The sequence below is a fragment of the Rattus rattus genome, chromosome 1 (assembly GCF_011064425.1).
Source record: "Rattus rattus isolate New Zealand chromosome 1, Rrattus_CSIRO_v1, whole genome shotgun sequence".
Lineage (NCBI taxonomy): Eukaryota > Metazoa > Chordata > Mammalia > Rodentia > Muridae > Rattus > Rattus rattus.
This window is the reverse complement of record NC_046154.1, coordinates 242,349,779-242,375,382: the sequence shown is the minus strand read 5'-3', so window position 1 is coordinate 242,375,382 and position 25,604 is coordinate 242,349,779. Positions and strand designations below refer to the sequence as shown.

At 44.9% G+C, this 25,604-nt stretch overlaps 1 protein-coding gene across 3 annotated transcripts in view; it reads right to left on the bottom strand.

Moving 5' to 3' along the window:
- Khdrbs3 (KH RNA binding domain containing, signal transduction associated 3) overlaps nt 1-25,604 on the bottom strand; it is a 149,685-nt gene that overhangs the window by 122,598 nt on the left and 1,483 nt on the right. The gene's annotated exons all lie outside the window — the stretch shown is intronic.

Below are 25,604 nucleotides of genomic sequence, written 5' to 3'. Positions count from 1 at the left end.
CAGAGCCACAAGAGTCAGCATCCAAACCCAACAGCACCAAAGGGCAGTCATTGCTAACTCCTGAACCCCACTTTGCGCTCATCATGGTCTGAACAGTGATGGCGGTCCTAATCTTTCTGTTACTCCCCCAGGAGACAGCACCTGGATGCTCTCCCGTCTAGGCTCACTTTAGAGCCCCAAACAGCAGGGAGCAAATGAAGAAACACAGAACTGTGCTGTCATGTAGTGCCAGTCACATAAAGCTTCTGATGGCAATGACTGCCACAATGCCAGCCACTGAGCTCCTGCCTAGATAGCATGCATCTAGCAACCTGGTCCGTGAAGTGCTGCTGGGAACAACAGCTGGTCTGACAGCCACAGGGAATCCAAGGAAGAATCTCTAGGGCAGAACCCATTCACCACAGAACTATGGGAGATAACACACAGGGTTCTGAGGCACTTAGATTGGAGTGGTTTATTATTTAGAAACAGACAACAGAAGTATCATGGTATGTGGAGTTTAAGTAAAGAATGACTTGAATCTCCAGGTTCTACCCGAACCTTGATTCTTACTCAGAGAGAGTCTGCTCAGGAGCTCTCCTCATCTCCAATTCACCATCTTACCAGGATCCATTCACTTACCCACCCCTCTGTGTCTATACCGTCTACCTGCGCACACACATGCACACATGCACACATACACACATTCACACGCACGCACAGGCTTGCTGTTTATGTAGAGGACTGGAATTTGATTCTCAGCATCCATGTGAGGTGGCTCACAACTGCCTAAGATCCAGCAGCTCTGGAGGATCGGATGCCCTCTTCCAGCCTCCACAGGTACCCACACATCCAGAGAGAGAGAGAGAGAGAGAGAGAGAGAGAGAGAGAGAGAGAGAGAGAGAGAGAGAGAACGCTCAACAAAGGTATGGTGAAAGGTGAATCACACCTTTAATCCCAGCACTTAGAAGGCTTAAGAGGAATGACCATAAATTCAAGGCCAGCCTATTCTACACAGTAAACTCCAGTCCAACTTAAGCTGTGTAGACCCTAATTTGAAAAATGAAAAATAAAAAATAAAAAAGAGAAGACAAAAATGAAGATTTCTATTCAATAAAAAGAATAAATGCGTAATTATTAACATCAGGTAAAGAATGCCAGCACCCATCTTATGTTCATTTAGAAAAGAAAAAAGAATGTTGTCATACCAATAAATGTGATAATTCAGCTCAGACAGCAAATGGCACAAACCCCACAAACTGTCAAAAGCTGCTCAAGAAGTAAGAGATGACATGGAGAGCTACTGTTAACATAAGGCTATGGTCACGATCAAGCAGTCTGGAAAAGTCGAGGCCTACAGGCCTCCATGGGTGATTCTACCAACCTTAGATCAATTCGACACAGACTATCACAAAACAGAGAGAAAACACAAATGAGAAGCCCATTTTATAAGTCTGGTACAAAAACCTGTTAAACCTTTTCTTCAAAAAGGAGAAAGGAAAGAAAGAAAGAAACAAAGAAAAGAAAGAAGGAAGGAAGGAAGGAAGGAAGGAAGGAAGGAAGGAAGGAAGGAAGGAGAAAAAACCCTTCAAGCTTATACCTATCCACCTAATTAGTCCTTTAAGATTGTGGATGAAAAGGTACCACACAGATACCAAAGGAATCTTAGGAGATCTAAATACATGAGTTCAGAGCATGGAGCACTTCAGGGAGGTAACAACGCCTAACATTTGAAAACAGCTCTACAGGGCTCACTATATTTAAATGACTAAAAAGGACAACCATGAGGATCTAAGCCAATGTAGTAAAAGCCTTTAACACGTAAACATCTGAAATAACTACAAACTCCTCCAGAAGAGTCAAAGGAAACGTCCTCAACCGGAAAGAGACCAACAGTGAAAGAGTGGGGCTGGGCACAGTCAGGAAAGCACTTGTTTGATCCCCAGTAGCAAGCCCAGTGCTGGGGAAACAGAGTCAGGAGGACTCCAGGGCTTGCTGGTAAGCAGGTCCAACCAACTAGACAACCAATGTCTCAAGCCATAATGTAGAAACTGACAGAGGAAAACATGCAAAAATCAAATCCTAACCTCCACGTGCTCCCCCCACACATACTCATGCACAGATATTCACACCCACACACACACACATTTCACACATACACACATGCACACATATTCACATACTCACACACACATACCCTCATGCACACACATTCACATTCTCTCTCTCTCTCTCTCTCTCTCCCAAACTCAAAAAGAAAAACCTAAAGCCACAGATAGTCAACCAAATACTCCTGTGACCCATGTCACTTAAGAGCATATGTCTGCACTGCAGCAGGTGTCCTGCCCAGAACAGAAAGACAGAAAACGGTCACAAGCATCATTCAGATTGGAAAAGACCATCATTATTTAGATAGGATGGTCCAGAAAGTCCCAAGTTATCTACAGCAAAGGCACCAGAAATAACCTTGATTTCAGGAGAGAGGGCACGTGGGGATACTATGTAGCAACAGCCTGCATGGCTAAACAAAAAATAAGACCATTAGTAACAGAATTGTGAAGAACACACAGTAGTATCAAAACATGATTCCTTTGACAAAGTGTGTATAAAATCGATACGCTAGGAACTGCAAACACTCAGACAGAAACCAAAAATCCCGAAAACGGAGATCCAGAGCAAGGCCACAGATAAAAAGTGCAATATTGTATACATGACCTTCCCCCTAGAAGCCAGTTACCCCAGCCTGCAATCCTGTCACAGGCACAAAGAGGTTTGTGTAAATCTAACGTCAATTCCACGGCTTGAGGGTATGTGTGAACTTGAAGGAGTAGAGAAGAATATCCTGAAAGAGAACAAAGTTGAGAGACATATTCTGCAGCTGCAGACTGCCCAGACGTCAGCAATGAACACAATGGGGTCTGAGGAAAGACGTGCAGAGCCACCATGGAGAACTGGACACACAGGCACAGCGACTGGGGGTTTGCTTTGTTTTCAGTGCGTGGGGGTGGGGGTTGGGGGGACACAGAATGCAAGGACTTGTACATGCTGTGAAGCATCTTACAACTGAGCTACAGTCAACCAGTGTTTGCTGCGGATCTGAGGGCACTTCAGTGTAGGAGAGTCCATGCCACAGTGCTCCCACACTTAGACACACACTGACAACCTGGACCCCGATCATACACAAGAACCACCCTGAAGTGGAAAAATGATCTTACACTCCTTCCTGCTGTAAGTTTTCTTCACTACATCATAGCTCTTACCATAGAGCTCTCTCTGAGTACATTAGCTCCGGGGATACACGAGTAGAGTCTAAGGAAATGTAAAATGGATTTTACTTTAAGACTCATAAAGTTCAGCACAAAACTACAACCCCACAGGCAGTGCTGTTCACCCCGACACCCGATCAGACAGAAGGTCTATGCATTGGAAGAGGCCTTCTCCTCTCATGAACACTTATCAACGCTCTCTCAGATAGTTTTCTTGAGACAATTTTCTGCTATGGCATCCAGAAACACTGTATGCTGGCTTCTTTCAGTCACCAAGAGTGCTGTGTCAGTGTCTGTGCAAGGGGTGACATTCAGTAACATCCATAGTGGCTCCAGCTCCGGCAAGGTCATTCTTAGGTGAAGCCTGCTTTCTGCTTTGGAAGCTCAAAGCATCTGGAAGTGACAAATAAAATTAGCTCTGCGTGCTTTGGTGCCACTGTGTGGTGTCCGCTAAAGGAACCGAAGTTTAACCTACGGACAGCATCAGTTCAAAATGTCAACGCAGGAAAAGGCTCGAAAAGCACTGTCCCCTTCGTCATGCTCACCCTCACCCTCATGATCCTCCTCATCTTTACTTCAGAAACCTCCATTCTGGCCGCAGGCCTGTCCTGCCTGAGGGTCTGTGAGGCCTCCAGAGCTTCACACTTTGGCCCACACACAGTTCCTGCTTTGTGGATCCACTTCTCCAGCTATCAACCATCCCCACGGTCCAAGATAACCTCTGTTGCCCAGACCTTGGTCTTGCAAATATGACAAAAGCAGCTTTAGTGCACAAAATGGATTCTCCACTCTCTCCCTGAGCCGGACACAAACACACGCATGCATGAGCACAGTTAGAAAAGAAACCGAAATCCCAAGATTAAAAACCCCAGGATGCTGAGTTAAATGTGTTAGCAACTTACATGGGCACACAGCAGCCTCACCTGCCAGAGAAGCTGTGTTGCCCTGTACCTGGCTGGCTAGTCAAACCCCAGCCTCTGTTCTGCCAGCCAACTCTTCTTTCTTTAATTATTTTATAAAAATGAGAAAATGATCTTATAAATCCTATTATGGACAGAAGCCTCAAAAACAAGACATTTTTTCTAAAATCCAAAGAGAAGTCCCTATGAGGGCTGGGGGTGGGGGCAGGGGCAGGGGCAAGGAGGTTATAAACATCATCCCACACTAGAAATCCACATTTTCTGTATTATTTAGTCATGCAGACATGTAGAGGTCAGCCTAGAAACTAAGGGAAAACAGAGTAAATAACCTTTCCTTAAGTATTTATGAGAACCAAAATATTTGGTTTCCTAATCTCTTTCCGGCTTCCAACCACATTTCACAGAGCTGTGGCGTGGCAGACTGCTGCTATACATCCAGTGCTGACAGAAAAGCTCACAGTGACTCACGCTCTAGGAGTGTTGCTAGAAATAATTTGACTCAGAACATGGGTTATGATCTTTCTGTAACAGTAGGAGACCGTGTTTGAACAGCCATATGGTTTCTTCAGAGGACAGCTACAATGGGTATGTCAATGTTATGTTTCTGGTCCAATAAAACTTTGTGTTCACTGTAATTGAAGTTCTATGTAAATTTGAATGTCAAGTAATATTTTTAAGGCAGACATGATGACACATGTCTACAGTTCCAGTACTCAAAGGAGCTGAAGAAGGAGGATCAAGAGCTTCAAGGTAACCTGTTTTATGTAGTCATATCTTGTGTGTGTGTGTGTGTGTGTGAGAGAGAGAGAGAGAGAGAGAGAGAGAGAGAGAGAGGGGGGGGTAGACACAGACTGACTGACAGTACCATCAACCAACCTGACACTGACCTCATACAAAGCATTGTCTGTGACCTCATTGGAATTAAACTATAAATCCAAGTGAACTGTAGGACATTCTTTAAACACACAGAAGATGCAAACAACACTTTCAAATAATCATTGGTCAAAACGAAAAAAAAAATGGATAGAACAAACTTCATAGTCTGTAGCCACTAGAGGAACTGTGTTACTTTACTATTTTTGTTAGGTCTAAATCCACAAACTAAGAGTCACCTGAAGAAACTGAAAGACAGCAAATGTAAACCCCGATCAAGGAACAAGCTTCTGCCGATAAAATAAGATTAAACTTCAGGAAAGCTTAAAACACTGGAAGACAACACTGAGCAAGGCGTAAGGTATTCTGTGAATTGCTCTCATTCTAGGGATAACGGAAAGGGGCAAGATGGGGAGGGGAGGAGGGAAAAGAAATGAAGAAGGAAAAGAAGGAAAAAGAAGGGAAGGGGAAGAGGCGAGAGAAACAGAATTTACACTACCAAGTGAATGAGGTCAGCACCACAGAGCCCCAAACATCCAAGGACAATAGAGAAAATTCTGGAACACTCTGTATGGAAACACAACTAAGAGGAAATGAAACTAGCTTCAAAGAACAAAACAAACAAAACCCCAAAACCACTAGCCCAGGTCTCTGAGCTGCTTAGCTGACTTGCAGATACAGTTCAACTATTACACAACTCAGATAGTTCTGTCTGTCTGTCTGTCTAATCAATCAATAAAATAAAAAAATTCTACCCACAGTTAAGAAATAACATTTCAGTAAAACAAACACCTACAGATGGAGACCACATTTGGGGGGAAATCTTGCCGACTCTCACCCCCTGATCTGCCACTAAATTTGAGGGATTGGAAGTACTGTTCTGGGCCACACTCCATGAATTCCAGACCTCACCGTCAAATCACAGACACGTCTGTAAGCACTCCTGGCCATGGTCTTATTTAATCTTTACAGCTAGAAAAATAAGCCAGTCGTTAGCCTTAAATTTCTCACTTCCACCTGCAGACACAAAGCCTTCTCTCTCAGCGAAAAGCTCAAAAGCTTTGCTTTCTCCAGGTACAACAGAGCACTCCTTATCCCTGGGGTAGGGAGAGATAGGCCATCCAGAACAAGAAAATGTTAACCTCTGCACCTAAAACTTGAGTTCAGAGTAATTAAAATGCAATCTCTGTAAGAAAAGACACTTAAATCTCTCACCAGAAAAGAAACAGAAAGGAGCCTGACTTTTCCTGACTTCATTCTGGCCCACATATAAACAGAGGACTGGCCCGAGCATGGACGACTTAGAGCACGGAGGCTTAAGTGGCCAGAAAACCAGCAAGGAGGAAGTACACTGTAAGTTCTGCTCAACCGCACTGATGCCTTCAACACCAATGCCCAAAGCTGCAAAGGATGGAGCAGCGCAGAGTCTGGAAACTCAGTCTACACCAGCCTGACAGCTCGACAGCCTGACCCCCTTCATCTGGCCAGCGCTATGACAGACACAAACCCAACACAGTCTTCTTGAGCCTAGAACTGAGCATGGGAAACAAGACACACACACACACACACACACACACACACACACACACACACACACACACACAAACACACACACGGGGAGGAGTTGGACAGAATCACCAAAGGAAAGGCCTCTGAACATGTCACTGGCTAGACTCTGTGACAGTTTTTAAACAGCCATCATCACCACACTACAGTTTGGAGCATACAAAGAATAGTCCTGCAGCATCAACTATGATCAGGAGCTCGCTATGTGCTGAGCCCACAATAATCAAGACACGCCTTCTCTCCACCTCCGTTACACTGCTACATAGAGTCTCTACAGCCACAACCTCAACACTGGTTCTTACTGGACCTCATAATAAGTAGACTCCAATCAAATAAAGAATTTGCCATCAGTATATAACAACACTGTCAATATATATTAACAATATACATAATGTAGTAATTATTTAGATAATATGACCTGTTATATATCTTAATAGTGCTGCTTCCTTAGTTTGTCTGTTTCCCACACACCTTCACTGTGAAGGATGACATAACTTTTCTCAAGGGTGTCTGAAACAAAGCTGAGATTAGCCATCCGTGGGCTTCTCGAATCCATGGATGCTGAAGCCAAACGCTAATACAGACAGATAAGGGCATAAATTAAGCCCCACTAGAAAGCATTTTTCTTAGTACGATAAATCTAGAGTAGGCATCTCTAAACTACTCTGCCAAGCCTTAACAACTGCTCCCAATTACAAAGCTATCTTACCAGCTCATTAACTGAAAGAAACATGGTCCCTCTTACACCCAACCAAGTCTACCTGATAAAGCTACTTGCTTCATAATTTGGCAAGAATTACATGATCTATAGCAAAATGATCTGCCTTTTGATATTCTGTTTCTGAGACCAGTGTTTTGATAGCCTCCCTATCACAAACAAACACCAGTATTGGAAAGTAATCAAGTGACATCAGATAGGAGACAGAGACAGAGACAGAGACAGAGGGAGAGGGAGAAACAGACAGATGATACATAGATAAGAGACGGAGATCCACAGAAGCATATTACGTTAAGATATGCATATCAAATATATGTAACCAAATAAAAATGCAGCTTGGAAGTACATAAGCAACTTTCATATGAATATACCCATATGCTATAGAGTTATTTTCTGCAACCTGGCATTCTACATGATATAAGGAAATGCACATGAATCTATTCATTTGCACACACAGTAACAATTTCTGAAAATAAGTTGAAGCCGAAATTCTGAACACTGGCTTTTAAAGATATAATTTCCTCAGCCCGGCTGTAAGGCGAAGGGCACGGACGTTAAAAACAATCCTTCCCACCTAATTGCAAAGGCCTCATAGTGCCAAACTCCTCAGCTGTCTATTTCAGTCCCATGACACTGGATGTCCTGGAATCCTCTCCTGTTCCTTAAGTCTCATCAAGCCTTAAATGCCCATCTCAAGCACACCATTCTTGTGAAGGCTCCCTGCAAACAAACCCACCCTGAGTTACATCCCACAACAGCTCTTCCAGCACCCAGCACACTTCCATCCAGACATCTTGATGACCTTAGTTCCCTTTTCACACCTTTTCTCCTTCTCCGACCATTTTCTCTCTAGTATTCATTCATTCTGCATTGTTCATTGAATAACCATCACAAGGGAGTAACTGAAAAGATGTGGTTTACATGGTGTTAACTCTCAGCTACATATGCACATTGGTGGGTCTTGTGAATGACAAAGAAGCATTCTCTAAAAGACACAGGAACTGAGTAAAGTGGGTAACTGAGGAGGAGAGGTGCTTCATGTACAACACTGGCAACACTGTGTAGTTCTCTTATATATGCCAGGCAGACTACTTTTCTAAGGCCAAGTACTATTCCTTAGTCACAATTATGATCCTAACAGTCAACATTAACAAATCAACACTAGTAAAATAATAACAGCCACAGATAACACTTACTGAATGTTGCTGCCAGTCAGGCAACAATGTTTTACACATGTTAGCACATTTACTCTTCTCCAAGAGCCCTGTAAGGTGGCTACCTTTATAGTGAACCAAATGAAGAAATTCAGGGCAAGGTGGTTACTTGCTCCGGGACACACAGCTAAGAAGCAGGGCAATGAGACAGGCTAAACCTCAGATCCAATTCTAATCCCTACACCGCACCATCTTCCAAAACCAGTGGACATTCCCAACCGGCATTCTAACAAAATGGAATTTTCTGCTCATACTCTACAATATGTCTGACATCATTCTGAACCCAGAAGCAGTCTCTGGATCAGGAGAGAAGGAGCTTCTCCCAATTGTGTTCAAACATCAAGGCCTCGGGTTCTGAGAGGCCTGAAGGAAGCTTGGCTGAGGGGCAGCAGGAAAGCAGACAGTGGCAGAAACAGACCAGAAGCAGCATACTTTTCTACCAAAACCTTCCTTACAAAAAAGCAAGGAACCATGGGAACCATGCAGGCCACTCCTCCATATTCTTTAGACCATCAGTTTCCAAAGGCTAATCAGTGACCAGGATTCCAAAGCACAGAAAATGCCACATTCTCCCCACCACAGCTACACAACAGCAGCAAACTCTACCACAACCTGAGGACTACTTCATTCCACCCTGGGAGCTGCAAACCACAACACGGGTACTAATGGCAGCTGAAGCACTTCGCTGCCATCCATTGGGCTCCAGGTCTGAGGTTACACAACAATGCGACTATAATAATTATTGCTTTAAGAAGGTATTTTCAGACAGGCCTGACCACTGTACCATATGTTTAATGTGGAGCAGGAGTTCATAACTGTAATTAGCAAGTTCCAAACACGGGCCAGGTGCAGCGTGTTTAATTAGCACACACAGCACTTCCACAGAGAAAACACACCACGGATTCCCTTCTCTCAACAGTAAGGAGGCAGAGACAGAGGAAGGAGGCTGGATGTCTAAAAACACCGTGGAAGGAGGAAACAGCCCCAACATGACTAAGCACAAGAACAAGGCACCACGGGTAAAAATGCACAGAACTGAGTCCTCGCTGCTGCCAGCTCTTGGCGCACATCCAGGGTGGTATGGGCCAAGCACATTTTACCTACTTTAAATCGCATGTGCTTCTGTTCCTTCAGTACCCTTTCTCTCTCTACAGTTCCCTGAGTCTTATGAAATTGCTCTAAAGCAGTAATGTTGACTATGCTGAAAGAGGATACATAGAACAGCAAAGCGAACACCGGTCTTCCACTCCAGAAACGATCTGCTTTTCACTTACACTAACGTCTCACGGGCTCAGTGGCTTTCTCTCTAAAATGGGGGCATCGGTACCATCTGCAGGAGGCTCTTGCAAAGACTAGACACAGTAACGGTCTGGAAAATAGATCCTAAACTTGTACAGAAGGTCGGTGGGAGCTACCACTGACATTTAAGCTTTAGTTCTTATTATGGGATAGCCCAGAGCTATCTACTTGGGACTGGACAGGAAGACCATTTTCCCCCAGGTCCTCAGCATTGCATGCAGGATTGTTTTCTCCTGGTGCAATTCACAGGGCAAGTGGCACCGCCTTTACCATTTCTGCAGCTACTGTCTCTACATGGCATTTCCCTTTTTCCTTCTGGCTCTATTTTTCTATCTTAGTCACCCAAGTATGTGGGAAGCCAAAAGGTCTTAGGAAACAAATGGGCACAAACTGATGTCTTGTCCCTCCACTGTGCTTAGCAACCGTGGCAAACCAAGCCTCTCTGATGCTCTGCTTCCGTCCGCCAACTCACAGGTGAGCTTTCCGTTGATGACAAAGAACAATGCTTTCCACCTCACAGACTGCAGAGGAGCAGGATTAGAAGAAACTACTTCAGGGGAAAACACAAGTAGTAGTCAAATGGAAGCACAAAAATAACCCTTAATAAGGAAGGTGCGGTGTGCAATGGACAAAAAGCTGAAAGGGAGAGACAAGGGGAGAGGGAGGCAGGGATTTGCCAAGTCAGTCACTTAGCTACTGGTCAGCCGGGCATGCCATGCCAAATCTGTGGCAATCACCCTGGAAGTTACTCTGAGTATTATTCAAATAAGGCCTCGATATGAAGTGGAAAGGAAGGGAAATTAACTCCGTAAAACCTTTCCCTCTTCCTCACAGTATTTTGACTGTAAGCAAGTGAGTTTGGAAATCAGCCTGCCTTCCACTGGCACTCTTCAGTTTCAAGCCAGCCATGCAACTTCAGGACAGTCACACCCTTGTGAGATCCTCTTTCCCACTGGTAGATCAGGATTTGTGTCATCCATCTCAGAAGATGGTCTGGGAACTGGACAAATGCAGTCTGGCAATCTCCCAGCACACCCTGACGTGGAGCAGGAACTCAGCTTTAAAAGCCGGGCTTTAGTAGTTATTCCGTAGCAGTGACAACTCATTAGATGTCTCCAAGATCCTGGTGCACAAATACGAGATAATCAGTGTACGTGAAATCTCTAAAGCCCGCTGCAGATACTCCAGACACCCCATAAACGTTCATTTCCTGCTGCACAGCCCAACGCTCTGTGGTAGACAGAAAATTGGCTTCCTCCAAACACATCTGCATCCTTACTCCCAGAGCCCACAATTATTAAGTAGTTGGAGAACAGCTGGAGAGAGGCTTAAGCTGGCCTTAAAGTGGAGAGATTACTCTGGCGAGCCCAGTACAACCACAAAGGCCTCACAAATGAAAAAGGGAACAGAGATGATGGCCTCATGGTGCTGCCTCTGCAGACACAGGAAGGAGCCACAAGGCCACTCCGTGACTAGTTTCCAGAGGTCAGCAGAGAAGAGCTAGGTTCTCTACAGAGCATCCAGAACACTTAGCAGCACCCACAGCCATCTCAGGACCGTGAGGTAACGAAACCACTGTGTTTATAATAACTTGTCACAATGGCCATGGAAAGAAACACACGGCCAGTTTTTCAGATTGGGAGATCTGAAAACTGAAAAACAAATCAGAAAACAATTTTGCTTCCTCTATATAGTCGCACCTTTCATTAAAATAAATCTCTTAAGGACATCGGTTTTACAGAACTACAGTGAATGAGTGATCTTAACTGTGACAACTCCATGTTCTGTCCATAAATAACTCAGGGGATGTTAAACCACAGATGTACTCAGTGACACTGCAGCAACAGTGCTAAGTCGAGATGCTGAGACACCAAGCACAGAAATACACCAGGTCTGAGGATGAGCCAATTCACACCAAAGCACAATTTTCAGACTCTGAGCAAGAGGTTCTTTCTGCACGACTTCCCAGCGCACTTTTCCACCTTCAAGCAACTCCAGTAGGTTTTGCTGTAGGTTACATTTTGCTTCTCCTGTAAACATCGTGCTGTGAAAATTTGGTCCTTAGTGGTCAACCCTCTGGAAGTAACTAGGTCATAGGGAGAACCACCCCATTTGTGCACTGGCACACCTCACTAAAGTGGTTTAGGTCTAGACTAGTTCTTTAAGAACGAGCCATACCACAGGCTGCCTAGATGTTTGGCTCCTCCTCTGTGCAGTGGGCTTCCCGTCCACTTCTCTGCCTCACGGATGCAGCCATGAGTTCCACACCACTGCATGGGGCCACGCTGCTGGCTGGAACTCTCCAGCCAATAAAGTCCTGAACCATATAAACCTCTTCATAAGAGAACTGGCTTCAAGTATTTTGCTACAGCAATACGAAATGAAGCAAAGCAGGTTTCAGGGCAATACATGGTTTGAAATCTGCTGTGAGTTTGTCTTTAAACAGAAACTATACTACTTCTCTATGCATATCTATGGACTATCGACTATCTGTTGAAACCAACATTTTCTCTTCATATAAAGAAGCCCAATCAATTTGATTGGAAAGCTTTATTATTGACATGTTAGGACAAATCAAAACATATTCTGGAAAAGAGCCTCTTACAGATCATTCAAATAGAAATCCACTTTCATTTACAGTGCATTACCTGAGTTATAAGACTGTCATAGCTACTCTCCTCACATCCACTAATTCACTAGGAAAATTCACTTGGGCAAAAGAATTGTACACTTTACTCAAGTCTGTAAAGTAAAGGAAGGGTTTCTGCCTTTCCCTTACTAATCAACTCTCTGACACACCTACTTCTCTGCCCACAGTACATACAGTGGGGCTTCTGTACAAACAACAGGGGAAGCAAAATAAATAAGTAGATAGTTAGATAATAAATAAATGAATGACCAAATAAATGACTAAACGAATAAATAAATAATGTCCACAAAACGATCTTTCCTCATCAAACTCCGTTTTTAAACAGCTTCTTTGTGTGGCTTCGTGCCGTAAGAAAGAACACTACACTGTGGATCAGGCCACTGCTTCTCTCAACTGAGCAAACCAGAACCAGAGTGCAACCCATGGGAAAGGCAGCAGACAAGAAGACGCCCACATCAGCTTTCTACTGAGCCCTAGGCCCAAGAAAAGGAGTGGAGCACTAATCTCTTGTGGCTCCTAAGCCAAAGGTTGTGGCCTCTGTACTCCACACAGCCAGGGAGCCACGCCTAGGCAGGCAGTAGGATTCAGGTTCAAGGATCTAAAGATCCAGGCCTATGCATTTACAGATGATACAGTCACACACATCAAAAGCATCCACAAAGAATTACATACTACGTGGTGCCTACCATTAAATGTAAAGTCAACTGGCCAGGTGTGAGCCAACACAAAGTCAGGTGAAAAGAAGCTACCAGGAGCTGTTTAGTCTTCTAGGGAAATGAGCCCACGATCCACCCCACATCCTGGGCTCTGTACCACGGTGCTCTAGTCCACGTTAGCTGCTGGGATCAGTACCATCGGTGGCAGCAGAGGTTATAGCCCACGTAAAAAGCAGCACATTCGTAAGTTTAATTTGCATCACATACTCTTTATGAAGGTAGGAAAACGTGACAAGAGGCCTGCCTTCTGCCCACCCCTGTCCTGTCATGATGCACCCACAAAGGTTGGGATGATCAAGTCTGACACGGCTGTCTGAGAGAAGACAGATCTCCTGAAGTCTACTTGCTGGACACCCAAAAGGAAAACAATCTTCTGCCTTCCCTTACCAAAGCAACCTGAAAGAGGGGATCCTAAATGAAAACACAGGGACCAACTAGTCCCCAGTGCTACACACAGCTGTGCTGTGCCCACCACTCCAGACTAAACTCCGAGGTCCCAACACAGCACAGGAAGTTACATTCCCTGCCTAAAGGTGCTCATGTTCTCCTGAGAGAAGGAACTTCTAAACTCCACCGTGACTGACACAGTGGGATCAGTTAAAATGACTGTTAGAGGAGAGACCCACATTGGGCTCTGTGAATACAGACAGAGAGGACATAAGCCCATTCTGCTGCACAGCAGACAAGGAGCCTACAGCCTTCAAAGAGGCCAAGTAGTAGCAGTGCCCAGGATGTTTCCGCACTCCATCAGGGTCACTCTGAAGTCCCGCTTCCCTCCCCTGATTAGAATAATGCACTACTTGCTTCTAAGCAGGCCACGGTATCCAGGCTGCTTTAATACAGCACTTACCACCCTACAATATAAATGTCTTTTAATTTGGCTGCTTCCCCACTGTGCTGGAAACTCTTTAAGCAGGGATAAGGTATTAGCCAGCTCCGTGCCAGCACTTAGCCCAGTCTTGCCATGCTCCCACTGCTTAAGGATGGACCCCACCCACTAGTCTGTGGAGACTGGGGAAAGACACACCCACACAGCTAGAGTGCCCCTAGAAGGCTATGATTTCCTCAGTGCAAAGCCATACTTCTCCTCTGACCAATTCACCAACCCCACACAAGTGCTATCTCTAGAAATTCTTTACTGGAAGTAACGCCGTGTGCTCTGGAAACAGGTCAGCCACAGACTCTTATACCCTCTTCTAAGCAACTCAAAGAAGTACCCGAGAAGCATAATCTTGGAGCCTAGGATTCTATGCCCACCTCCCTAAAGGAAGGAACAGGAATAGGTATGCTGCTGACTCACTAGACTAGGGAAATAGAAGCTTGCCTTAAAGACCTAACAGTATGTTAGCATTTCACAGATTCTCTCAAGACCATTTAGGGATGAAGACAGGAAAGTCTGTGATTCTCATCACCAAAGCGAGTCCACAGCATAGCTGGCAAGGGCTGAGAAAAGGAAAGGACTATAGGACAGAGTCTTTCAGAACACAACCTCGCAACTGTCAAATCATACTTAATTCTTATCTCCGTATGCTTTTAAGTCACTGTACAGACTATGAAAATACAAGCAAGATTTTGGCCTGTTGGTGCAGTCCTGTAACTCCAGGACTGGGAGACTAGGACAGAAAGATCCTGAATTCTGTATCAGTCTGGGATACCTAGGGAACTGATACCAGCCTGAGCTTCACAGACATACTCTGCCTCCAGAACTGAAGAAATTAACTGAACCTTGGGAATTCTGATTCAGGTTTTACTAAATGGTGGGCATTCTGTCAAAAAGCAGAGAAAATCTTTTGCCTGCTTGTGTAAGTAGTCTGGAGATGTAGAGACCCCTAGGAGGAGCAGCTTCAGGCTTTTCAGGTAAAAACAGAAGAGAAGTAAACAGTTACTAACAGACTGCGGACCTCTGAGGGTGTAACAGCGTCTCCAAGGGCAGTAGGTTAAGAACCTGTGAGCCAATCCAAAGACAGGGCTGAGGACACTTCCTGATGCTCCAGACAAACCTGAGGGCCAATGAAGAAGGAAAAAACCTCCCAGCCAGGCTTCAACCTGACCTCTGACGTCTAGGAATAAAGGTAAATACAAATAATCAACTAGCGAGACACTAGGAAAGGCCTAGTTTGCTCACAGCCGTGGGGACTGAAGTGGCTGTGGTCACCTCCCCAGTGAGCTACTCTGAGTGCTGTGCCCACCAGGCCTCCACTGCAGTGTCAAACGCACTCCAGGACAGTGAGCTTCCACAGGTGATCTTTCCGGATGACATACCTTCCTCTGGTAACAGAATATACTCCTGATAAAACCCTCTTGTCACTGCTCTCAAGAAGTCCCTTTATAAATTCATTAAAGCAAATATTCCATTAAGAAAATTGTGAGGAAAGAAAAAGTCTATCTTGTAACGAGAAAAAAAGTATAATTTGGGGATTTTCTTTTTTCATCCAATTGACTCACACACACACACACACACACACACACACACACACACACACACACAATCTTGCCTCTCTGCTGAGACTAAAGAGTCCTGTAAAGTCACAGGAGGGCCATAACCCACAACCCATATTGTGATCTGCTTCTAGCCAGGCCTTTACTAAAAAAGGGTCAGGCTGGGGAAATGGCTTCATTTGTGTTTGCCATGCAGGCATGAGGACCTCAGTTTGGATGCCCAGCACCCAAGCAAAAAGCAGCTGCAGCAACATGCATGTTGGCCTAGCACTGGATTAGCAGACTAAAGGAACCACGCGTCTGCTGGCCACCCAGTTCAGTGAACTCCAGCTTCAAATGATCCTGTCTGAAAAAATAATGTCACTAACACATGCCCCACTTCCCCACACACACAGAAGGCCACGAAAACTTACTCTCATAAGTTTACAAAATTATTTTCCTAATATAATAATACATAAAACACTGAATAATATATGTAAGATAGTTTTAAAAGACTCATTTTGCAGATATATTGTCAAGTTGCAAGAACTACATAAGAAAAATGAGTTGTCTAAGCTGTCTGCAGGAGATGCGGTACACTATTAACAATTTTAAATTCAGACAGGTACCTTCTATTATGCCCCTCCTGTGGGTGACAGGGTAAAACAACACGTTTACCAAATCTGGTCCTTAGTCTGTAGCATAAGAGCATTATTGGGGGTGGGTGTTGGCCCACTAATGGGGCACCCTGATTGTTTTTAAAAGCCTTATGAGAATGCACACATGCTCATTTATATATTGTGCATTCTGCTTTCCTGATCTACTAACAGGAGCTTAAAGCAAGGCATACTTTAAACTATCTGACCTTTGCTATTTTCCAGAAAAAGCCTGAGTTTAGCATGAAAACAAGAGACGGGATTACAGACACAAATCTGCGTCCCAGACCTCTGAGCAAGGGCCTGGAAGCAATGGTTTACAGGAACATTCCACCATGAAGAAATCAGGGCACAGTGTGGGACAGGGCTGATTTCAGCACAAGGCGACAGAAAATAAGCCCTGGAATAAGATGCTGTCCCAAATACCCAAATCCACAGATGCCCAATCCCTGTATATAAAACAGGATAATGCTTGCTTACACTAAGCTATTCATATCCTCTCTGTCCACTAAGCAATCACTATAGTACATATTGGTACCTAATACTATACAATCTCGTGTAGGAAAAATTCTATTCTCAGGAATAGGCCAGCATGATCTGGACAGTCACTAAACTGTCCGCCAGTGCTGTGAAACCTCTGGCACCACGTGCTCTCACAGGCAGAGGATGCACTCTCTCTTCCACAACGGTGCAAGGGAATCAGAGCGCCCAAAGATACAGATGCTCTTCCATGAACACTGGCATGTCCTCAGAGGTAGAGGAAGGCTGTCTCCATTAAAACACCGGAAACCTGGCAGCTGGGCGCCGTGCTCTAGATCTGGTCCCCTCAGGGCAAAAATAGAGTAAGTGGCAAAGACAGGTAAGGAATTGAGTGAGACGTCAGCATCACATGTGAGCTTCAACTGCGTACAAGAAAAGCCCCTTCTAGTTAGGAAGTCCCTTCCAGTTAGGAAGTAGGTAGAGATGTTAAACACTCAAAGGGCAACGCCATGTGACACACACCTCACCATCAACAGAGTCATGAACATAACAGAAGGCACAGGAAGGACAGCACAGCAAATCCTAAATGGTGAATCCAGGTAGAGGGTGCAATGAAGTCTTGGCACTATCCTTTTAACGTCTGTGTAAGTGTAAAAGTGTTTCGGAAGAAATCTTTAAAGCCAAGGGGAAAAGGTATTTTGAAAGTTGGAGGAAGAAGAGACCGATAAATCACTACACGCCAGCATCAAAGGCAGGGACATGAAGATGAGGAACAACAGAAAAAAGTCGGAGGGTTACATAGGATGCCGCCAGCACCATGTCACTGACCCTAAGGTACGCAGCATCTGCTTCAAACCTCATTAACACGAAGCCACCTGGTCCTGAGAAAGTGGCGTGAGCTTCACAGCACATAACCCACTCTGCAAACAGCGCGTTAGCCATGTTCACCTCCCAGACTGGGTTTCCAACATTCGATGAGATGTAAGGGGAAGGAGAGGGAGGAGGCTGGAGACAGGTCTGAGCTTGGGAACTCTTGCTTCTCCTGCTAAGGACCCAAATTCTGTTCCCAGCACCAACACTGGGAAGATCACTACACCAGGTTCAAAAAATCTGATGCCCTCCCATGGATTCTACAGTCATGCATGCAAATTCACACAAAAGAAATCGAAAAGATCATTAAGCGGAATAATTTGTTTATTTAAAAATAACAATAAGGTGATGGGAAGGACACCAGCAACAGCCATTTTGCTCTATGCTCTCTACACAGCCAGCCTGCCACAGCGCCTCTCACAAGCATCATGAACACCCCAGAGCACATACACCTGTTTAGTCACCATTATGCAGACAGGAAACTGAGGCCGAGAAGAGTTGATTCAGCCACAGCCACAACACAACAAGGGCAGCACTAAGATGTGAGCCCAACTTTGCTGACACAAAACTTAACTGTCCTGTTCTGCACAACAGCCTGAGTTGGACCCAGGATCACTTCGGCTAACTGGCTTGCACGCAGTGTAGGAGCTAAGGCAAGGGATTTTTCTAAGTGGTTAACTTCTGTTTATGCTCTCTGGGCACAACTGGACTGAAAGTAAGAGACAGCGAAATGAGGGCAGTGAGAAAATCCAGTCCCTTCCCACAGAAAGCAGGTAATCATTCACTGGTCAAGTGGACACGGCTGGGGTCTAAGACCCAGGTAGAGCAGGTACTCCGGGGGAGCAAAGAAGATCATCAGAAGACCTCACATTATAGCACCGTCACTTCACCTCAGGGAAACGGAATGAGCTAAACAGAGACATAGCTGCTCCAGGTCAGCTTAGTAGACTTAAACATCCACAGTTCAACTTAGTACCTCAAAATATGTCAACACGTATTATCTGCATCAATGATAACCGATTTTCGGAATTCTTACAGTCACTAGATGTGGTGACCCGGTATTCAGTACTGGTAAAAGTCACCTCAAAGGAGAGGCATGTTTGTTTCTCTAAACCCTCCTGCGGCTCTGTACCTGGCACTGGCAGGCCCTCTAACTCACTCCTGTCAATCGCTGCAGAAGGCAAGACAGGCAGAAAACCCCACACCAGCTCACAGACCTTCCTTCCTGTCTCTAGCTGTGTGTCTCGAACTTTGATATACATGCCCCAGTGCAAACTAACTCCGAGAACTGTTATTCCCCCTTGAAGGAACAGACTGCAACAATGGTCCATAGCCACAAGCCAGACATCCCAGTATCTGAGTGTTCTATCCAGACCTTCTCTACGTTAGCCTCATGACTCAGTCAGATGACCCTGTGACCACCATTACTTTATCTGTAGAATGAGATGAACAATGTTAACGTCACACAGTAATACCAGGACTAAAAAAGAATGCATGAAAAGCAAAGTAGCAATTGAGCACAGCACTCCTTAGAAACTCAGAAACACCAAGAAATGGACAAAAACGCTTCACTGTATCCTGAAATGCTGGAGAAAGTATACTACATTTGAAGAAAAAAATAGTAGGAACGCATGAAATCCCCAAGACAGGCAAGCGTGTGCATCAGCACTAATTTCAGGTCAGGAGTTAAGCTAGATGGGTAGAAGACGATCTGCTGCTATGTGGAGCACCATCTAGTGGACAAAACGCAGAGCACAGTCATGTATCACGAGCAGGGATAACCGCCTTGAAAAATGAGAATGAAAACTGCCCCTCCCCAGTCCCTCTAATTTCTCAATGGGACCTGGAGCTAGTAGTGACCCCAAGTGTAGGATTTATGCTGAGAGGAGAGATCAAAGAGGTTGCTCTCCCACACCCATGCCCTTTACCATGCCAAGGAAGAGCACCAATAATATGCCAGAACACCATTAAAAATCCTTAAAATAGCAGCAGAAGCTGATTGGTGAAAGCCATGGAAATTTACAGCCTCCCGACTCAGAGCAAGCTCTCTTGTGCTGGGGAGGCTGCACTGTCCAGACACGCTTTAAGCTATGTTCATAAAAAGGTCTATGGAACCTCATTTGTTAAATTCAGGCTTAGGGTGCTGTTTGTCGACTAGCATAATTAAATCAACTGGTTCTGATGGGAATCAAAGGAGCTTCCTAAGCCAGTTCTCTTCCAGAACTTCCAGGGCTGGACAACTAAAATCATCCTAGTATCCTAAGATCACCATATATAACAAGGCTAGGATCTGTGTGTTATCACTAGACACACCGTATCTGCAAAGTGACACCAGTTCCTACACATCTGTCTTGGGCCAGCCCACAACAGCAGGCAATAATAATTTAGAACCTACTGTGTGTTCTGCATTACACGTGTGTAAACCATCAATCATTGAGAAGTTAAGCAATTGAACAAATCTGAAGGATGTCACCTTGCATAATCACAGGACTCTTTCTGCACAGTTTGGTCCTTGTTAGGTGTAGCTATTCCCTAAGGACATGGCATTCCCCCATCCACCAGTCGCCACATTGGCAATAGTCACAGTCTGCCCCTCGATAGCACATGGAATCTTGACTGCTCAGCAGATCACTGGTGCAAAGCTTTGCAGTTAATTAAGCGCTATAGTTTGAGCAGTCACAGTGCCTGCTTGCACACTACCGGAGGCGCAACGCATAGTGACCTTGGATAATTATCTGACCCTCCTAATATGTTTTTCTCACCTATAAAATGAGCTATTCCTTTTTTTTTTTTTAATTTTCTTTTTCTTTGAGATGGCGTTTCTCTGTGTAGCTCTAGATGTCCTGGAGACCAGGCTGGCCTCAAACTTAAAGAGTGCTGGGATCAAAGGTGTGTACCGAGACTGTCCAGCATGGTTTATTCTTTTAGCAATGTTAGAAGAATTAAATGAAACAATATACATAAAGCATGAAAATGAGAAACGGCCCTTGACAAACAGCAGCTGCAACAATTAGTAATTACAAAGCATATATGTTTAAATACACTGCCTTCCAGAAAGCCAAGACTATTGATTGTGGGAATATGATCTTGTGTGTTGACATTCCTTCCCTCCCTCCCTCCCTCCCTTTCTTCTCTTTGAGTCTGGCTTTAAAGGAAAGGGACTTTCTCATTATACCACAAACTAAGTAAGACTCTAATACACACTGAACCAGTTGAGTCCTTGGTGACCAAGAATTAAAAACAAATAGCTCTGTCTGCAAGTTCTACAGGACTCCTTCACCCGGCAGGACCTGAGAGAAGATTTCACTTGTGCTCTTTCTAGGCCACGTTGTCCTGCTTTCTCTGACTCCCAGCACGCATACATATGTCAGACTCCTCATGCTGAACAGCCATCAAGGCACTAGTGTTGCTGGAAAGCTCAGGACACAGTGGGTGGCCTTTCTGCTAAAGCACATTTTCAGACACCTCTTTTAAAAATTCATCATCACCAACTGAAATTCCCAATGGGCTTCTACCATAATCAAACTTTCATTTAAGAACAACGCTGAGTAACGGCCTTTTAGATCCTTTCTTAAAGTATCCTTTCTAAGCATTGAAGAGTTCCAATCTGACTACAGCGCCACCTCCTTTCCATTTTGGAGCCCGAGATGCCTCAGTAATTACAGAACACACACACACACACACACACACACACACACACACACACACACACACACACACACACATGGCAGGACAGAGATAAAACTACCAACCTGGCAAGATCCTGTGTGGGTCAGAGAGAATGCCCTGGAAGCACCTGGCACTAAGAGGCCCTCCATGTGGTTGCTTGTATTCTGACCATTTGTAAGCACTGTCCCAGAGCTAAGAACACCCTGCTTGCTGTTTTAGTAAATAAGTATGCCATTCTCTCTCCCTTCAGTGGGACAGAAGTCGAGTGGTAAAGGGATCTCTGCATACCCGAGTTGAAGCTGGCATTCAGAGCAGCTCAGTTATTCCTCTGACTTCTGGCTAAGCATGGCCCCAGTGGTATAAACCTTTAATCCTAGCCCTCAGTAAGTAAGGCAGGCAGGCGGGCGGGCAGATCTCTATGAACACGAGGCCAGCATGGTCTACATTGTGAGTTCTAGGCCAGTCAGGGCTACATAGTGAAACCCTGTCTAAAAAAAGGAAAAAAAAAATGAAGGAAGGAAGAAGGGAGAGAGAGAGGGAAGAAAGGAAGGAAGGAAAGTTTCCGGCTGGTACCTGGAATTGCAAATTAACTCCTTCAGGTAAGATTTATAAGACGTGTGTCATGAGCTTTAAGGATTCTATTGATTCTTGTTTGACTCTATTATTTAGAAAAAAATCCCATTATGGATTTCAGAAGGAAGACTGATTGCACTGGAGTGCACTGGCTTAACAAGTTCCCCAGGAAAGAAAAAAAGTAAGTAAACATCTGATTCTAAACAGATCTGACAACATCTTCTCATTATCTCCTGGAAACGACCCCCACTGTTCCTCCACACTTAGGATCCTGGCATGCTCTCCTGCTGGTTTTAACATTTCACTGGGAGTCTTCCCTCCTTCCTCATCAATGTGCACATCAGAGACCTCATCCCCACACCCCAGGCCTGGTGGTCCACAGACGATAGGAGCAGAGTTCTCAGTGGCTCTGAATTCCCAGCCCACTGAAGGCAGGAGGACAGGTGAGACAGGTCCACTCTTCCAGCGAGTAAAGAGAACTAAACCCCAGCATCACACCAGGGAGGAGGTAAGCACCGGGCATCACTGCAGATAAGAAAAAGGCAATGAGCTCTGCCCTTCGGTGGGGAGAGGAAACCTGCAGGGAGAGGAGTAAAAATAGACAACGCATCTTTCAACCCAATGTGGTCAGGGAGCAAGACAAGGAACTGCACATCAGGAGGCTTTCCTTTCCGAGTCTACGCGTGTTGCTAGCCAACACTGGACAGCAACCTCGCTTCCCAGACCTCCGAGGGTCAGAACAGAATAGCCTGGCAAACCGGACAACCCACTTTTGGCTTCTCTCTGACGCCCTCGAAGTGTGCCATTTCGGACAAGTTCTACAACTGAAATCCTGGCCCAAAGACCTCTCCATTCCTGCGGTGCTGGCAGTAATTAAAATACAAGCATCACCTGGGACAGAAGGCTCTCAGAAACGTTCCAGTTCATCCGAACCTCAGATCACTCTGTATCTCCAAAGAACAGCTGGGGACTGAGTTCTGAGGAAAGAAGACATCTATAAACCTGAAACTCATTCTCTCCTAAAGTGGAACACGGGACTTCTGGTTCCTCACCTCTTCTCCAGCAGTCAGCACAAAAAGCCTGGCACTTTTAGTCCCCAAGGGTCCAAGTGCTAGAACACTGTATCTCTCTGTGAGGCACTGCACAAAATTCAGAAGTCACTGACCTCAAACTGAGTCACTACATCCATGTCCTACAAATGTAAACCCAAATACTCACAACCAGAAGAGAAATAAACAAACAAGAACTAATGGCAGCCTCTTCTGGATGAGGTAGGGAAGCTCACTCGGAAGAATACGGGTGCCACGCCTAGACAGCACTCTGCTAATCTCAGTGCTGAGCCCTCGCTGTGCAGGTCTGAGCGCACTCAACCAGAGCCAAACAATTTTCCAAAAGGGACTCCCCAAAACGGAAGCTTCACCACGGAGTTTTGTTCAGTACAAGGAACTCCGGGCTAATGGCTCTCTTTCTGCACATACATAGGCTCACACCTTTTTGCTTAAATAATGCAAAAAGCCCTAATATTTGAGAAGCTGAGGGCACACAAAAACCATTATTTTGAAATAGCAACAAAGGGCTTATCAGTGTGGGTTCACAGACAGCCTCACTTCACTCCGCTTCCTCCTGTAACCAACAACAACTAAATATAACTTGGCTGAGAATAGCCACCAATCTATACATTATTAGATAATTAAAAACACGGGCTTATGCCTTGGACTGACTTGAACAGCGAGCCATCCAAACCAAAGTGTGAGATTAAATCATGGCACAAGAAAGACATCCTGGAGAGGGATTTTATAGGTCGGAATATCTCTTTCTGGCAAATGTAACACAGGGCAAGCACCACCCCTGTAGTCTCTAACTGACCTCCATAGCAAGAAGCACGCAGTTCCCATTGTAGGCATGACTGGGGGAGCAAGCCGGGCACAGAGAGCGAACGCCAAGGCCAATTTCTTTCCTTTCTTGCCAAGCCTGACTTCTTTTGTCTTCAATGCCAATTAAGCACTAGCCTTACTTTTGTTGTCGAATGAAATTTTACACTGGGGCAACGAGAGAGAAGCAGCTTCCTTTGGAAATTAAAAGTCACCTGGGTAACGCATGTCCATCATGAACCTGGACAAAAGGCAGCCGTGCACTAGCCGAGGGCTCACCTGAGGGCTATCTGCGCCAGTCCTTACTTAAAGACTGTAGCAACAGCGATAACTCAGCCAGGGCGCAGATCGATGTTTATGAATACCGCATTCTGAAATAACTACGTCTCATTTATAATCTGTCTCATTATGGTACGGTGCTGATTACTAAACTAAAATACTGGTCACGGGAGGGCTTTAATTCACAGGTGCCTTGGCTGGGGAACTAAATCCTTCCGAAGTCTACAATGGAGGTCTGCTTCTTCAAAATGCAGAAAGAGCCCCTTGTCTCTTACAGCAGTGTCAATCTTTTTTAAGGACATAGTACTTCCCTCTCATATTAAATTAACCACGTACAATCATACTCACTGTATTGATTTCAATAGTGGTTTAAATTGATACTCAAGAAGAGTTCATTTCAACTTTTTTTGGGGGGGGCGCAAGTCACATACAGAAAGAAGAATGCCTTTCAAGACAGAAGATGTGAGTTCAAATTAATTCTCAATACCTACAGGCTGACACGCAGTAGGGGTCCCAGTAGCCTCTCAGAAAGCACTGATTGTCTTGCCTGCAGGGCTGGAAGTGTGAGGATGGAACTAGACAGCAAGTGCTCAAGTGCTGTGGAAACTTTGTAAACTGTGCAAAACCTTAAGGACCATCAGCCTCTGAGACAGGAGCTGCAGAGTCGCTCTTACATGCCACACACACACATGGTAAAGGTTCATCTCGGTACCGACCATTTCCACCTGTGGGAGATTCCAGCATAACTCTAAAAAGGTTTTCCTTGTAGCAAAAATTACACAGCAAAATAATAACAACACTTTCATATAACCAGTGAGAGGGTAGCTATCAGATTTCAAATGAAACTTTGCCAAAATTCACCCAAATGCTGACTTTAGACCTGATGGTTGTTTTTTTTAAAGGCACTTGTAATGTTGGGAGTTATGTAACAGACCATAATTAATATTTTAAATGACAGAGCACTGTGTTCTGGGTACCAGGCTCCATCTCAAGTCATGTAAGAACCCGCAGTAACAGGAGCATCCTAGCAGCAGCGATTCCTTCACCGGTAAGAAATGCACTTCTTACAAGAATTACCGTCCTGATGAAAAGCAAGGCAACCAAGTTAAAGCCAAACAAGTCCGGAAAACACCTCCCAGGCCACCATTACCCCCAGCAGACACACAGGAACCGACAGAATTGTGGACATCTTAACAGCTCTCAGCTACGACAACACAGCACGGGAAAACAAGCCGGACTTTTAAAAGAACTCATTATCTTTTCAAACCAGTTTCCCCGGTGGAGGAGAACCCGTTTGATTTAGTCTCTTCACCAGGAAAACTGTACTTGGTTTCACAGTCCACACCATTTCTAAGCCACTGATCTCACACAATGTACAAAGAATTTTCTTACAGAGCCGACAGCCCCGGCAAGCAGCAAATGATACACGTAAATCACAGGGAGTGGGGAGTACAAACCTAACTGCAGGGACCTAACTACAAAACTGCTCAGAGGAACCAGGCAGTAAAACTTAAAATTCTTTTTCGCCAATTTAAGAGTGAACGCCCATTACTTTTTCACAAGCCCCGTTACATGAAAGAAATCAAA